Below are 17092 nucleotides of genomic sequence, written 5' to 3' on the forward strand. Positions count from 1 at the left end.
GGAAAGACATCGTTCATCCCGTAGTCCTGGAGACTCACAAATAACGTGGCCTCCTCAAAGGGCCTGAGCAAATGGCAGGTGTCACGCATGAGCTGCCTCTGGCTGACATCGAAGTTACACAGGGGAGTACTCCTGTCCGCTTGAATCATCAGGAAATAATTTATGGCCTTTCTCTGTTCGTATAGTCGGTCCAACATATGGAGGGTGGAATTCCGAGTAGAAACGTTGCATATCAGCCTATGTTGGGGGATGCCGTTCTGCTGCTGCAGCTCGAGGAGGGTGTGCATTGCGGTGTAGGAGTGGCTGAAGTGCATGCAAAGTTTACTGGCCATTTTTAGGATGTCTTGCAGATGGGTGGAAGACTTCAGGAACCGCTTAACAACCAGATTGAACACGTGTGCCATGCAGGGCGCATGGCTTAGCCCTCCTTGACGCAGCGCCGACACAATGTTCTTCCCATTGTCGATCATCATGGTTCCGATTTTCAGTTGTCGCAGAGAAAGCCAGGATTAGATTTCTTGATGAAGGACACGGAGCAGTTCCTCCCCTGTGTGACTCAGTTCGCACAGACAAACGAGGTGTAGAACAGCGTGACACTGCCGTACCCTGCACATGTGGTATGCTGGAGGGGCACTGTGAATTGTCCCTGCAGTGGAGGCTGAAGACATGGTGGAGGATGAGAAGGCAGAGGCAGACATTGTCGCAGATCCAATGGCATGAGAACGTAGAGGCGGAAACGGCGTCACCTGGCCAAGTTGCCGGTGTGGCTGTGCAGGAACCACATTCACCCAGTGGGCCGTAAAGGACATGTATTGTCCCTGACCGTAGTTACAGCTCCACGAGTCAGCACTGCCGTGAACTTTGGCAGACATCGACAGGCTCAAGGACTGGCCCACCTTCTGTTCTACATGTGTGTGCAGGGCTGGTACTGCCTTTTTGGCAAATAAATGACAGCTTGGGGCTCTCCACCTTGACTTGGCACAAGCCATCAGTTCCCTGAAAGGTGCAGAGTCTACTACTTGGAAAGGGAGGGACTGCAGCACCAGCAACTTGGACAGGAGCACGTTCAGCTTCTGCGTCGTTGGATGAGTGCACGCATACTGTTGTCTCTTGGCAATCGCTTCACTGATCGATTGCTGACGGAATGAGTGACGAGGAGCAGGAGGAGGAAGAGGAGCAGGAGCATCAGGACCAGCAGATGATGGGAAGGACAGACAGCTTCCCTTGGTTGAGGTGGTGGAGCCTTGCCTGCCTGAAATCGGGTGCGTGCCACTGGTTGCTGCGACAGGCTGAATCTCCACATCGGAGCCACGGTTCTCCCAGGCCACTTGATGGCGACGCTTCATATGTTGACGCAGGGCCGTAGTGCCAACATTGGCACCCTGTCCATATGTAATGACCCAGAGTGCCATTACCACGCTTTTTAACACCTTGCTACCATTTCCTATGTGCTAATATCGTTGATCCAATGTATTTCATGTCATTTTCTGATAATGTGCATATTTTCTCCATGTGTTATATCTCATGTAGTGTGCCTGGTTACCACAAGGTGGCAGCAACACTAGGCAGTGCTACTAGCAGGGAATGGACTGGATTTCCATTCTCTCTCTCCCTCTAGAGGGAGAAGGAGAGGAGGAGTTAGTAAGTAGGAGCAGTCTAGCATACCCCCTGTAAGGGGAAGCAGCAGGTTCTCGTCCCTCCTGGGTGAGCCTGCAAAGAGAGTCTTGCTTTCACCCTTTCTAAGGGAGATGCTGTACAGGCCAGCAAAGCGCAGCCTGCTCTGCTGGGCCTGCAGGTTCTGCCTGCAAAGGACTATTTGGTTGCATGTCCCCTCTTGGGCTTGTATTGCCTTCACTCAAGCTGAGCCGAAGCTTGAGGTACTAAATACCAGGACAAGAAGTTCCTAGGAGTACCTACACCAAGAGACTACTACTATTGCTAACATAGCAGAGCTGAGATTGCTACCGCATAGCAGAGCTGAGATTGTTTTGCAGAAGTGTTTGCCTGCCATTTGCCTGCTGAAACCTATAGGAAACCAAGATCAAGTCTGGAAACTGTCTGGATTATCGTTTATGCCAAGTAAAAGCAACAGTTCAACATTTACCAAGTCTGGACTCAACTTTGTTCTACCCCATCAAAGTTCTTCATCCCCTTTTGCACTGCCTCGATCGATCACGTCTGGGATCCACCCGTATTCAGGTAGGAGCACCATGACAAAAGGGCTACACAACATTTCCAGGGATATTGTGGCCTATTTAATACAACTCTGGCCTTCCTACACTGGGTACCAACATTACCATCTACAAAGCAGACTCCATATTCCCGTTGCTTAACATGTTCACGTTTACTTGCTCTGTAAGAGGGACATATTTCGTAGAAGCCTCCTAAGGCGAAAGGGATCCCCCAGACGCTGGCCACCGACCGTGGGTACCGCAAGTGGTATCACAAATAGTGTTGAGTGTGAATATTCAAATTACTAATTTTAATCGCAAATATCGGCACTTTGAGAATTCTCTAATATTTTGAATATAGTGCTATATATTAGTTTTTTGAATATTCGTAATTTTTTCCATCTGAACACATGATTCCTCCCTGCTTCTTGCTTGTGGGCCAATAAGTCATTGGCCCACAAGCAACTTAAGCAGGGAGGAATCATGACTTCAGATGGAAAAAAAATGACGAATATTCAAAAAAACTAATATATAGCACTTTATTCTATAGTGCTATATATTCATTTTTGACCCACGCCTGTATTGATAGCGTAATATTTGCATATTAAACGATCATTAACTTGCAGATTTTCGAGTAAAAAAAAAGAATATTCGAATTCGCGAATAATCGACGAATATTCTACAAAATATTTGCGAAATATCACAAATTCGAATATGACCCCTGCCGCTCATCACTAGTCACGAACAGGATTCTGACAAAACCATACTGTGTGCCACATCCCGTTACCTTAAGAACAGGATTCTGAACTTTGCCAAACTGTGTGCCGCATACCGCTACCTTAAAACAGGAGCGAAATAACAAAATTGTGTGCTTACCAACTTTATTAACCTCTTGGATTTACAAATATACCTTTGAAAGTGACTTTATTGACTTTGCTGTACAGCGACCGGCGCAAAATGCTGCACGCTTGCGCCTAAAGAGTTGATTCGCCATTTTACTTGCTATGGCGCAGCATCTTCTTCATGCCCAGAGGCGCGAAACTAAAGAAACGCCCCCTCTGGAAGCACGAAAACTTAGCCCTGCCCACAGGGAACTATTGTGCATCATGGAAGATGGAAAAGAAAGCTTCGCCCTCAAAACTCCTCCTATATTTCCTGTCTGTACCCGCAAAAAAGATCACAGGATGGCGACGGAGACACGTCAAGGGGAGGCTTTCCCATGGTACACCATGGAAGAGGCGCCCAACAGAAGTGACCTCTCCGATTTGAAGAAAGCTCTAGAGGAGATTCCTCTATCACAGCTCATGCAGGGCACAGCGAAAGAGGTGCCTACAGGCCCTGCCCCGGCTGGTGCAGTAGGGACAGCTGGAGATCCTACTCTTCCGCCCCACTTCGTCGCCCAGCTTCTCCGTGGCCCAGACTCGCCTGAGCCCTGAAGGTCTTGATTCTGCACTGGCCAACCAACAGCTCTTGGGGAAATCTGTCTCATCAGGCCACCACCGGAGATGCTGAATCCTTTTCCCCCGGCCGGAGCACCGGCTCCTACTAGCCAAAGAGTTGCGGCCCGGGTCCAGAGTGTTACCACCAGATCAGTACCTGAGTCCGCCACAGGAGGGCAGTGGCATTCTACCACCCATGCCCGCATGGATTTCCAGTTCTCAAGCTCAAGCAGCGAAGAGGACATCCAGTCCCTCCTCGAAGGAGCTGGATCATCTCATCCAAAAAATATTCTAAAGACCTTTGGGAGCCACACCGTGGACTGATCCTGATGGGTGAGGACCTGTTGGCATTGTTTAAATATGTTTCTTTTGCAGGTTGCCCCCTTTTTGTCCTCACCCTGATGGCCATGTTTTGTTAGGACTCCCCCCATCAGCATTTGCTCCCTATTGCACTGGATAGTGCCAAAATTTCCTTTCCACCCCCTTTTCAGGTTATTTGTGAGCCTTTGCTAATGGTTCTCATGGCCTGTGCTGCTGTGTAACATTTTTACCCATGTGGATTACAAATACCTTTTATTACCTCATTTGGATGATAACAATTGACATTTGTTATTTCCCTTGGATTACTAATGACATTTACTATTTCCTACGGATTACAAAAGACTCTGTTATCTACAAGAGACTTTGTTGCATTTAAAGTGACAGTACCGTGCACTTTACCTTCAAGCGATGAAGAAAAGGAAAAAGAGACTCTAAAGTGAATCTATTGTACTATTTAATTGCCTTAATAAAAATGTACCTCAAATGTTTTACACTAACCGTTTACATTTTCAGCAACATTCAAGTATACTGTACCTATTATATGCATTCTCTTGCAGGTGCTACAATATGTTTTGATATGCACTTATTGTATTATCTATGCATTTCACCATCTTAGCCATATGGTCAGCACCTTACTTTATTGCTCATTCTGGACTGCCTCTGAGTACCTCTGGTACGTTCCAAGCACGTCCTATCTATTATTGCTCATCATGGTTTGCCTCAGAGTACAATTAGAGCTAATGGCCTTAAACCAAGTGGCATTGTGCTAAGTAAGAAAGTACATGTAGAACTAATGGTCTTAAGCTAAAGAGTTCCAAGCAAACTTAACACCATCGAGGGTAACCTGCTGCTTCTATAAAGTTAGAAAATGTTCCTCCTCCTGAAGTATTAGAGTTTTGATTATGACTAGTCCTCCATGTCCTAAGGCCTAGTGCACCAGGCTTAGGAAAAATATTTTGCTACCTGTTCTAATCATCAAGGTAACAAAGCGTAAAGCATAATTAGACCTTGTTGCCGGAAGGGAATACCGGATAATGCCACCCTTCTATTTGCGGGTGTTTTTATTGCACAGTGGTGGGTTGATGGAGTGAAGTCACGCCTACGTTTTCTTTGGTATTAACAGCCAAAATACACAAAGTTAGTCTGCAATGATCACTATTTTGGTTCTCTGGTTATACCTGAGAGGGAAACTGTTGCCGGACACCCTACTCTTACGGGCAGAGATACCTGTTGGTAGCCATCTTATATGTCAGTATTGACCTTGCAGCACTTTATACTTATTATGGTACCCTCAGAGCATATATGTTTTCACCTCCATACAAGCCGAGGGCAGCTTGCATTTTAAGTAAGGGGGAATGTAATTACTGTCTGTCTAGACGTCTGTCTGTCTGTTCTTTATGCGCGACCAAACAACTGGACCGATCTTCACCAAATTTGGCACACAGGTACATCAGGTGTCCGGGAAGGTTTTAGACCGGGTCTCCGCTCTCTAGGCTGTACCGTTCCTGAGATATTCCCAAAAAATGACCCACATTAGCCAATACAAGCCTGCAAGTCTTTCTCTTCAAATCCCAACTGCCATAAACACAGTTTTACTCCAGGTTTCCATAACAACCCAGCTATTATTCTTTACTGCTTAAAGGGGCGGGCACAATGGAGGTCATTGTTATTAAAGTGGCGTTACTGTGGAGGTCATTAAATGGGTGAGGTCACTGTTATTAAAGGGACGGGCGCTATAAAGGTCCCTGTTAAAGGGGCGGTCACTTTGAAAGTCACTGTTAAAGGGGTGGTTACTATGAAAGTCACTGTTAACGGGGCGGTCAGTGTGAAAGTCACTGTTAAAGGGGCAGTTACTGTTAAAGGGGCAGTCATTGTGAAAGTCACTGTTAAAGGGGCGGTCACTGTGAAAATCAATGTTAAAGGGGCGGTCACTGTGAAAGTCACTGTTAAAGGGGCAGTCACTGTAAAAGTCACTGTTAAAGGGGCGGTCACTGTTAAAGGGGCAGTTACTGTTAAAGGGGCAGTCATTGTGAAAGTCACTGTTAAAGGGGCGGTCATTGTAAAATTCACTGTTAAAGGGGCGGTCACTGTGAAAGTCACTGTTAAAGAGGCGGTCACTGTGAAAGTCACTGTTAAAGGGGCGGTTACTGTGAAAGTCACTGTTAAAGGGGCAGTCACTGTGGAAGTCACTGTTAACGGGGCGGTCACTGTGAAAGTCACTGTTAAAGTGGCGGTCACTGTAAAAGTCACTGTTAAAGGGGCAGTCAATGTTAAAATCACTATTAAAGGGGCGGTCACTGTGAAAGTCACTGTTAAAGGGGCAGTCACTGTGAAAGTCACTGTTAAAGGGGTGGTCACTGTTAAAGGGCCGGCCACTGTAAAAGTCACTGTTAAAGAGGCGGTCACTGTTAAATGGGTGGTCACTGTGAAAGTCGCTGTTAAAGGGGCGGTAACTGTAAAAGTCACTGTTAAAGGGGCAGTTACTGTTAAAGGGGCAGTCATTGTGAAAGTCACTGTTAAAGGGGCGGTCACTGTAAAAAGTCACTTTTAAATGGACGGACACTGTGGAAGTCTCTGTTAAAGCGGCGGTCACAGTGTCAGTTACTGTTAAAGGGGCGGGCACTGTGAAGGTCACTGTTAAAGGGGTGGTCAATGCTATAGGGGTTGTCACTGTTAAAGAGGCGGGCAATGTGGAGGTCACTGCTAAAGGGGCAGGCACCGGTAAAGGGGCGGGCATTCTGAAGATCCTTGTTAAAGGAGGGGCACTGTGGAGGTCAATATTAAAGTGGCGGCCACTGTGGAGGTCAATGTTAAAGGGGCGGACACTGTGGAGGTCATTGTTAAAGGGGCGGGTACTGTAGAGGTCACTCTTATGGGGGAAACTGTCGATATCTTTTTACGACACACGGAAACATAAAATGAAATAGATGAAATATACCCGTGCAAATCCGGGTCCTTCTGCTAGTATATATATATATATATTTACCTGAGTGCACGTAGTGTTAACAGTTACCCCTATAGTAATAATGTCCCCCATAGTACCCATACTAGTTATCATCTTCCCCAGTAATAATAATTCCCCTCAGGGTCCATTCACACGTCTGTAGTTCTGGGTCCGCATCCGTTTCGCAAATTTTGCTGCTTGGTTGCGGACCCATTCAATTCAATGGGGACGAAAAATATCTGGAAAGCATACTGTGTGCTGTACTCATCCGTAGTTGCGTTTTATGGCTCTGCAAAAAAGTTAGAGCATGTCCCATTCTTGTCCGGACAAGAATAGGCATTTTTATCATAGTGCTGGCCACGTACACAAAAATACCCCCTTATAATATGCACAAGCACAAAAATGCCCCCTTATATACTTCTTTATAATACGTGCCAGTACAAAAAATGCTCCCCCTTAGTGTCTCCAGTAGAGCTTATGTCCCCATAGTGCCCCCAGGACTTTCCTTTCTGTCCTGGATAATGGCAGACGGATCAGTTATGCTGCCCATAGACCTCTATTATGACGGATCAAAACAGAATGCCTGTAAAGGTTTCCATTGTGAATCCTGTCTTACACTTACAGTATTTTCCGTTGTAATCATTGTAGCGGAGAGCTGATATTCCACAGCCAATCTCCACCTAAGATCCCAGTGAGGCTCAGGAACAAGTATCATAAATCCTAGGGTAGTAATTCCAGCAGGCAAAATAGTCCAATAATATCCCAACAGCAATCCCAATGACTGGACGACACACAGCATCAGGAGCAGAACTAACTTTATTTGGACATGGCACACACTTTAAACCCCCCAACAGCCTTATTTACATACAATGGGGCACATAGATGACCATGGTACAAGGAAGGGTGGGGACAGACAATAGCAAGGGCTGATGGGAGATGGAGGAGGGACAGAGCAGCTAGATTACTGGTCTCCCAGTGTCCCTGAGACCACACCCTGCTGGGAAAAGAATGGGACAGGAAAAATAAAGGGGGAAGGGAGGAGGCACAGAAAAGCAATGCATCCAACACAGTAAACATTACAGTTTACAATACATAGCCATACAATCAACCGAATGTCGTCCTACATGATCCAAACAGGCCAGGCTAAATACAATCCGCTACACTGCTCCCCCTTGCCCACAAGCCGGCATACACAGTCTGATCCAGCACGGATCGGCTTGGGGATGTCCGGGGTGCTCACGGATCATTTCTCCAAATCAGTTTGTCTCGACAACCCGTCAGCGTTTCCATTTTGTTTGCCCGGGCGGTACTGAATATTAAAGTCAAAAGGCTGCAGCGCCAAACTCCAGCGCAGCAGCCTGGCATTGTCCCCAGCCACCCGGTTCAGCCATACTAACGGGTTGTGATCCGTGAGCAGGGAAAAGGCCTGTCCATATAAATACGGCTGTAACTTCTTTAGGGCCCACACCACAGCCAGGCATTCCTTCTCGATGGCGGCGTAGCTTACTTCTCTGGGTAACAGTTTGCGACTGATGTAAGCCACGGGGTGTTCTCCGCCATCGTCCCCAACTTGGCTCAGCACTGCCCCCAATCCAAACATAGAAGCGTCTGTGTGAACAAGAAAACGTTTAGTTGGATTGGGAGCTGCCAAGACAGGGGCATTAATAAGTGCATTTTTCAGATGTTGGAAGGCCTGCTCACACTCCGGGGTCCAGGTTACTTGGCGGGGAAGGTTCTTACGGGTCAGGTCAGTAAGGGGTTTGGCCAGGGCGCTATAATTGGGGACAAACTTTCTGTAATATCCTGCGGTCCCTAGAAATGCCAACACCTGAGTCTTAGTCCTAGGGGTAGGCCATTGGGCTACAGCCTCTACTTTGGCTGGTTCTGGCTTCTGTTTCCCACAACCCACTCGATGGCCCAGGTACTGCACCTCGGCCATTCCTATACTGCATTTGGCCGGTTTCAACGTCAAACCGGCCTCCCTAATCCTGTCTAGAACCGCTCCTATATGGGTTAAGTGCTCCTGCCAGGTATTGCTAAAAATTGCAATATCGTCGAGGTAGGCACAGGTGTAGTCCTGGAACCCATCTAGAAGTCGGTCCACCATCCGCTGGAACGTAGCCGGAGCGTTTTTCATCCCAAATGGCATAACCTTAAAGTGGTATAGGCCGAATGGGGTGACAAAGGCTGACTTAGGGATGGCGTCCGGAGCCAGGGGTATCTGCCAGTACCCCTTACACAGATCAATAGTAGTGAGGTATTGGCCTCTGGCCATCCGGTCTAGCAGTTCATCTATCCTGGGCATCGGATAAGCGTCTGATACAGTCTTTTCATTCAACCTCCGGTAGTCTACGCAGAAGCGGGTTGTACCGTCCCGCTTTGGTACGAGGACTACCGGAGATGCCCATGGGCTGTCTGAGGGCTCAATCACCCCCAGCTGGAGCATCTCGTCGATCTCCTTACGCATATTCTCTCGCACCGCTTCAGGGATGCGGTACGGGGTCTGGCGCATGGGTAGTTGCCCTGGGGTTTCTACTCTGTGAGTGGCCAGAGGAGTGTACCCAGGCACATTGGAGAAGGTCTCCTGCTTCTCTCTTAGCAGCTGTTGTACCTCGGTACGTTCCTGTGGGCTCAGCCGGTCCCCCAGTACAACTTCTCCTAAATCCCCAGACAGCTGACCGTCCCCCAGTAGATCCGGCAGGGGAAGACTGTCAAACTCTTCAGAGCTGGGTGCACAAATAGCGGTCACCTCTTCTGAGCGTTCCTGGTAGGGCTTCATCATGTTCACATGGAGCATTCGTCGCCCTCCGGTCCCTGCGCAGGGGCCAATTATATAAGTGGTGTCACATCTCTGTTCCACTACTTTATAAGGGCCCTGCCAGGCGGCCTGTAACTTATCATGTCGGACAGGTTTCAAAATTAAAACTTTCTGCCCAACCTGGAAGCTACGGTCCCTGGCGCCCCGATCGTACCATGTGCGCTGGCGCGTCTGAGCCGCCTGGAGGTTTTCCTTTACCGTCTTGGTTAGAGCTTCCAAGCGATCTCGGAGCGCCAACACATATGGTACAATGGGGGTGCCGTCTGCGCTCCTGTCTCCCTCCCAATGCTCCCTAATTAAGTCCAGCGGTCCCCTTACTCTCCTCCCGAACAACAATTCGAATGGGGAGAATCCTGTGGATTCCTGCGGCACCTCCCGGTAAGCAAAGAGGAGGTGAGGCAGGAATCGTTCCCAGTCTCGGTGGGTCTCAGCAAAGGTTCGGAGCATTTGTTTTAAGGTGCCATTGAACCGCTCGCAGAGCCCGTTGGTCTGAGGATGGTAGGGGGCACTGATTATAGGTCTGATTTTGCAAAATTTCCAGAGGTGCTGGGTGACCTCTGCAGTGAATTGAGTACCCTGATCCGAAATGATCTCCCTGGGTAATCCCATCCGGGAGAAAATCTGCATCAGGGCCTCTGCCACGGTTTCTGCGTGGATGTTTGTCAAGGCTACGGCCTCTGGGTAGCGAGTGGCGTAATCCACCACCGTCAAAATATACCTCTTGCCAGAGGGGGTAGGTTTCCGGAGGGGACCTACTATATCTACGGCTATTCTATGGAACGGTTCCTCAATTATAGGTAGCGGGTGTAACTTTGCTTTCCGCCGGTCCCCCCTCTTCCCTACCCTCTGGCACGTATCACAGGTGCTGCAATATTTGCGTACTCCCTGGCTAATTCCTGGCCAAAAGAAACTTTGGGTCAGCCGATATCTAGTACGACTGACCCCCAAATGTCCGGATAACGGAATATCGTGCGCTATCCGGAGCAGTTCGGCTCGGTACCTCTGTGGTACAACTAGCTGTCTCATAACGATCGGGTCTGACCCAGCTACCTGCTTGTCTGACTCCCTGTATAATAGCTGCCTATCCCATACAAATCTTTCCCCCTCCGCCCCCGGTTGGTCAGAGGTGACTTTGTCTCTATATACCTGTAGAGTAGGGTCAGTGATCACCTCTGCCGCAAATTCGTCAGGAGGGGCCCAAGGGACACAGTCTAGGGAAGGGGAAGGTTGTCTTACCTGGACCTCCGGCAGTGTGTTGTAGTCCTGGGTGCGGGCCTGTTGCCTGGTGACCACTGGATGTGCTTCCTCAGTGGTTGTGGTTTGTGGCTCAAATGCAGATGTGAGCTTTCCCAGGTCATTTCCCAGTATCACCTCTGCGGGTAATTGGGGCATCAACCCCACCTCCACAGTCCCTGACCCCGCACCCCAATGCAAATGAACCCTTGCTGTATTCAGCCGATATACGGCTCCCCCAGCAACCCTGACAGCCACAGTCTTATTGGTTTTAGCTTTGTCCGCGACCAAGTGGCTTTGGACCAAGGTTATGGTTGCTCCCGAATCTCTGAGTCCCTGCAAAGGTTTCCCCTCCAGGTATACTGTTTGCCTGTGGTGCTGCCGATTATCCGCCTGTGCTTGTAGTGGGTTGGCTTCGTGGAGTACTTCCCACTGTTCTATAGTGGTGACTGGAACTGCAGAGCCATAAGCGGGGTGTGTCTCCTCCTGATAGTGGTGTGCTGCTGCTCTCGGTGGTGGTGGTGGTCCTGGTCGAATCCAGGTGGAATCGGTCTCTAAGCTCCGGGCATTCCCGCTTGTAGTGTCCCCACCTCTGGCACTGGTGGCATTGCACAGAGGAGGGTGGGCGAAACCTCGGTTGATTCGCTGTAGGAGCTGGTGGGGGTAGCGGTCTCAGTGGTGTGTTGGTGCTAGCTGAAAATTGGTTTCCCCCTAGAGGTCGCACAGCTGGTTTAACACCCACGAGCTTGTGCTGCCTGCGGGCATCCATATAGTCATCAGCCTTTTTAGCTGCTTCTGTGATAGACGTGGGTTACGGTCTCTCACCCATTCCTGCAGGTCTGCGGGTATCCCATCATAGAACTGTTCTAGTAGCAGCATTTGTAATAGGTCCTTCCATGGACCGTGCCTGGTTTGCTTGTACCCATCCGAGGGCTGCCCTTTGTAAACGGCAAGCCCATTCTGCATGCGAGTCTTTTTCAGCTTTTTCCAATTCCCTGAACCGTCTCCGGTATGCCTCTGGTGTCATAGCATATCGGGCCAGGATAACCTCTTTGACACGGCTGTAATTCCTAATTTCCATATCTGGTATCGTACGGTAGGCTTCAGCTGCCCTCCCAGTTAACCGTCCTGCTAAGATGGGTACCCAATCTTCCATATGTATTTTATGTAACGTGCATAGTCTTTCAAAGTCTTGGAGGAATGCATCTATATCTTCCTCCGCTTCTACATACATTTTAAATGCCTGGTATGGAATTTTTGGCTTACCCTCTTGCACCATAGACACTGCTGGGCTTGGTGTTTGTGGTCTCCTTTGCCGCGTTATAAATGCTTGAACCTCTGTCATTGTCTTGGAGATAATGTCCACTGGTGGGTTCTCCCCATAAAATGACAATCTGAATACGAGCTGCCTTTGGAACTCTGCTTGCTCTGTTCCGTTTGTCTCGTCCCTCTGTGCAGTGACCGAATCATCCTCTGCTCGGATTTCTGCCATTATTTCAGAGATAAGTGTTGCCTTTGTTTTGTTGCTGGCTGAAATACCTCTTGCTTCCAGAAGATCTTTAAGTGTGGATCGTTTTAAAGTGGAGTAATCAATCTCCATTAATCCTTGTTCCTCTGTGAGTCTGGATCCCAGCGCTGCCAACCAATGTAGCGGAGAGCTGATATTCCACAGCCAATCTCCACCTAAGATCCCAGTGAGGCTCAGGAACTAGAGTTGAGCGAACACCTGGATGTTCGGGTTCGAGAAGTTCGGCCGAACATCCCGGAAATGTTCGGGTTCGGGATCCGAACCCGATCCGAACTTCGTCCCGAACCCGAACCCCATTGAAGTCAATGGGGACCCGAACTTTTCGGCACTAAAAAGGCTGTAAAACAGCCCAGGAAAGAGCTAGAGGGCTGCAAAAGGCAGCAACATGTAGGTAAATCCCCTGCAAACAAATGTGGATAGGGAAATGAATTAAAATAAAAATTAAATAAATAAAAATTAACCAAAATCAATTGGAGAGAGGTTCCATAGCAGAGAATCTGGCTTCCCGTCACCCACCACTGGAACAGTCCATTCTCAGATATTTAGGCCCCGGCACCCAGGCAGAGGAGAGAGGTCCCGTAACAGAGAATCTGTCTTCATGTCAGCAGAGAATTAGTCTGCATGTCATAGCAGAGAATGAGGCTTCACGTCAGCCACCACTGCAACAGTCCATTGGCATATATTTAGGCCCAGCACCCAGGCAGAGGAGGGAGGTCCCGTAACAGAGAATCTGTCTTCATGTCAGCAGAGAATTAGTCTGCATGTCATAGCAGAGAATGAGGCTTCACGTCAGCCACCACTGCAACAGTCCATTGGCATATATTTAGGCCCAGCACACACACAGGCAGAGGAGAGAGGTCCCGTAACAGAGAATCTGGCTTCATGTCAGCAGAGAATCAGTCTGCATGTCATAGCAGAGAATGAGGCTTCACGTCAGCCACCACTGCAACAGTCCATTGGCATATATTTAGGCCCAGCACACACACAGGCAGAGGAGAGAGGTCCCGTAACAGAGAATCTGGCTTCATGTCAGCAGAGAATCAGTCTGCATGTCATAGCAGAGAATGAGGCTTCACGTCAGCCACCACTGCAACAGTCCATTGGCATATATTTAGGCCCAGCACACACACAGGCAGAGGAGAGAGGTCCCGTAACAGAGAATCTGTCTTCATGTCAGCAGAGAATTAGTCTGCATGTCATAGCAGAGAATGAGGCTTCACGTCAGCCACCACTGCAACAGTCCATTGGCATATATTTAGGCCCAGCACACACACAGGCAGAGGAGAGAGGTCCCGTAACAGAGAATCTGTCTTCATGTCAGCAGAGAATCAGTCTGCATGTCATAGCAGAGAATGAGGCTTCACGTCAGCCACCACTGCAACAGTCCATTGGCATATATTTAGGCCCAGCACCCAGGCAGAGGAGGGAGGTCCCGTAACAGAGAATCTGTCTTCATGTCAGCAGAGAATTAGTCTGCATGTCATAGCAGAGAATGAGGCTTCACGTCAGCCACCACTGCAACAGTCCATTGGCATATATTTAGGCCCAGCACCCAGGCAGAGGAGGGAGGTCCCGTAACAGAGAATCTGTCTTCATGTCAGCAGAGAATTAGTCTGCATGTCATAGCAGAGAATGAGGCTTCACGTCACCCACCACTGCAACAGTCCATTGGCATATATTTAGGCCTAGCACACAGGCAGAGCAGAGAGGTCCCGTAACAGACGATCTGGCTTCATGTCAGCAGAGAATCAGTCTGCATGTCTTAGCAGAGAATGAGGCTTCACGTCACCCACCACTGCAACAGTCCATTGGCATATATTTAGGCCTAGCACACAGGCAGAGGAGAGAGGTCCCGTAACAGACAATCTGGCTTCATGTCAGCAGAGAATCAGTCTGCATGTCATAGCAGAGAATGAGGCTTCACGTCACCCACCACTGCAACAGTCCATTGGCATATATTTAGGCCTAGCACACAGGCAGAGCAGAGAGGTCCCGTAACAGACAATCTGGCTTCATGACAGCAGAGAATCAGTCTGCATGTCATAGCAGAGAATGAGGCTTCACGTCACCCACCACTGCAACAGTCCATTGGCATATATTTAGGCCTAGCACACAGGCAGAGCAGAGAGGTCCCGTAACAGACGATCTGGCTTCATGTCAGCAGAGAATCAGTCTGCATGTCATAGCAGAGAATGAGGCTTCACGTCACCCACCACTGCAACAGTCCATTGGCATATATTTAGGCCTAGCACCCAGGCAGAGGAGAGAGGTCCCGTAACAGACAATCTGGCTTCATGTCAGCAGAGAATTAGTCTGCATGTCATAGCAGAGAATCAGGCTTCATGTCAGCCACCACTGCAACAGTCCATTGGCATATATTTAGGCCTAGCACACAGGCAGAGGAGAGGTTCATTCAACTTTGGGTAGCCTCGCAATATAATGGTAAAATGAAAATAAAAATAGGATTGAATGAGGAAGTGCCCTGGAGTCCAATAATATATGGTTATGGGGAGGTAGTTAATGTCTAATCTGGACAAGGGACGGACAGGTCCTGTGGGATCCATGCCTGGTTCATTTTTATGAACGTCAGCTTGTCCACATTGGCTGTAGACAGGCGGCTGCGTTTGTCTGTAATGACGCCCCCTGCCGTGCTGAATACACGTTCAGACAAAACGCTGGCTGCCGGGCAGGCCAGCACCTCCAAGGCATAAAAGGCTAGCTCTGGCCACGTGGACAATTTAGAGACCCAGAAGTTGAATGGGGCCGAACCATCAGTCAGTACGTGGAGGGGTGTGCACACGTACTGTTCCACCATGTTAGTGAAATGTTGCCTCCTGCTAACACGTTGCGTATCAGGTGGTGGTGCAGTTAGCTGTGGCGTGTTGACAAAAGTTTTCCACATCTCTGCCATGCTAACCCTGCCCTCAGAGGAGCTGGCCGTGACACAGCTGCCTTGGCGACCTCTTGCTCCTCCTCTGCCTTGGCCTTGGGCTTCCACTTGTTCCCCTGTGACATTTGGGAATGCTCTCAGTAGCGCGTCTACCAACGTGCGCTTGTACTCGCGCATCTTCCTATCACGCTCCAGTGCAGGAAGTAAGGTGGGCACATTGTCTTTGTAGCGTGGATCCAGCAGGGTGGCAACCCAGTAGTCCGCACAGGTTAAAATGTGGGCAACTCTGCTGTCGTTGCGCAGGCACTGCAGCATGTAGTCGCTCATGTGTGCCAGGCTGCCCAGGGGTAAGGACAAGCTGTCCTCTGTGGGAGGCGTATCGTCATCGTCCTGCCTTTCCCCCCAGCCACGCACCAGTGATGGACCCGAGCTGCGTTGGGTGCCACCCCGCTGTGACCATGCTTCATCCTCATCCTCCTCCACCTCCTCCTCATCCTCGTCCTCCTCGTCCTCCAGTAGTGGGCCCTGGCTGGCCACATTTGTACCTGGCCTCTGCTGTTGCCAAAAACCTCCCTCTGAGTCACTTCGAAGAGACTGGCCTGAAAGTGCTAAAAATGACCCCTCTTCCTCCTCCTCCTCCTCCTCCTCCTGGGCCACCTCCTCTTCCATCATCGCCCTAAGTGTTTTCTCAAGGAGACATAGAAGTGGTATTGTAACGCTGATAACGGTGTCATCGCCACTGGCCATGTTGGTGGAGTACTCGAAACAGCGCAACAGGGCACACAGGTCTCGCATGGAGGCCCAGTCATTGGTGGTGAAGTGGTGCTGTTCTGTAGTGCGACTGACCCGTGCGTGCTGCAGCTGAAACTCCACTATGGCCTGCTGCTGCTCGCACAGTCTGTCCAGCATGTGCAAGGTGGAGTTCCACCTGGTGGGCACGTCGCATATGAGGCGGTGAGCGGGAAGGCCGAAGTTACGCTGTAGCGCAGACAGGCGAGCAGCAGCAGGATGTGAACGCCGGAAGCGCGAACAGACGGCCCGCACTTTATGCAGCAGCTCTGACATGTCGGGGTAGTTGTGAATGAACTTCTGCACCACCAAATTCAGCACATGCGCCAAGCAAGGGATGTGCGTCAAATTGGCTAGTCCCAGAGCTGCAACGAGATTTCGCCCATTATCACACACCACCAGGCCGGGCTTGAGGCTCACCGGCAGCAACCACTCGTCGGTCTGTTGTTCAATACCCCGCCACAACTCCTGTGCGGTGTGGGGCCTGTCCCCCAAACATATGAGTTTCAGAATGGCCTGCTGACGTTTACCCCGGGCTGTGCTGAAGTTGGTGGTGAAGGTGTGTGGCTGACTGGATGAGCAGGTGGAAGAAGAGGAGGAGGAAGCCGAGAAGGAGGAGGTGGCAACAGGAGGCAAAGAATGTTGCCCTGCGATCCTTGGCGGCGGAAGGACGTGCGCCAAACAGCTCTCCGCCTGGGGCCCAGCTGCCACTACATTTACCCAGTGTGCAGTTAGGGAGATATAGCGTCCCTGGCCGTGCTTACTGGTCCACGTATCTGTGGTTAGGTGGACCTTGCTACAGATGGCGTTGCGCAGTGCACACTTGATTTTATCGGATACTTGGTTGTGCAGGGAAGGCACGGCTCTCTTGGAGAAGTAGTGCCGGCTGGGAACAACATACTGTGGGACAGCAAGCGACATGAGCTGTTTGAAGCTGTCTGTGTCCACCAGCCTAAATG

Source organism: Bufo gargarizans, chromosome 2 (genome assembly GCF_014858855.1).
Source record: "Bufo gargarizans isolate SCDJY-AF-19 chromosome 2, ASM1485885v1, whole genome shotgun sequence".
Classification (NCBI taxonomy): Eukaryota; Metazoa; Chordata; class Amphibia; order Anura; family Bufonidae; genus Bufo; species Bufo gargarizans.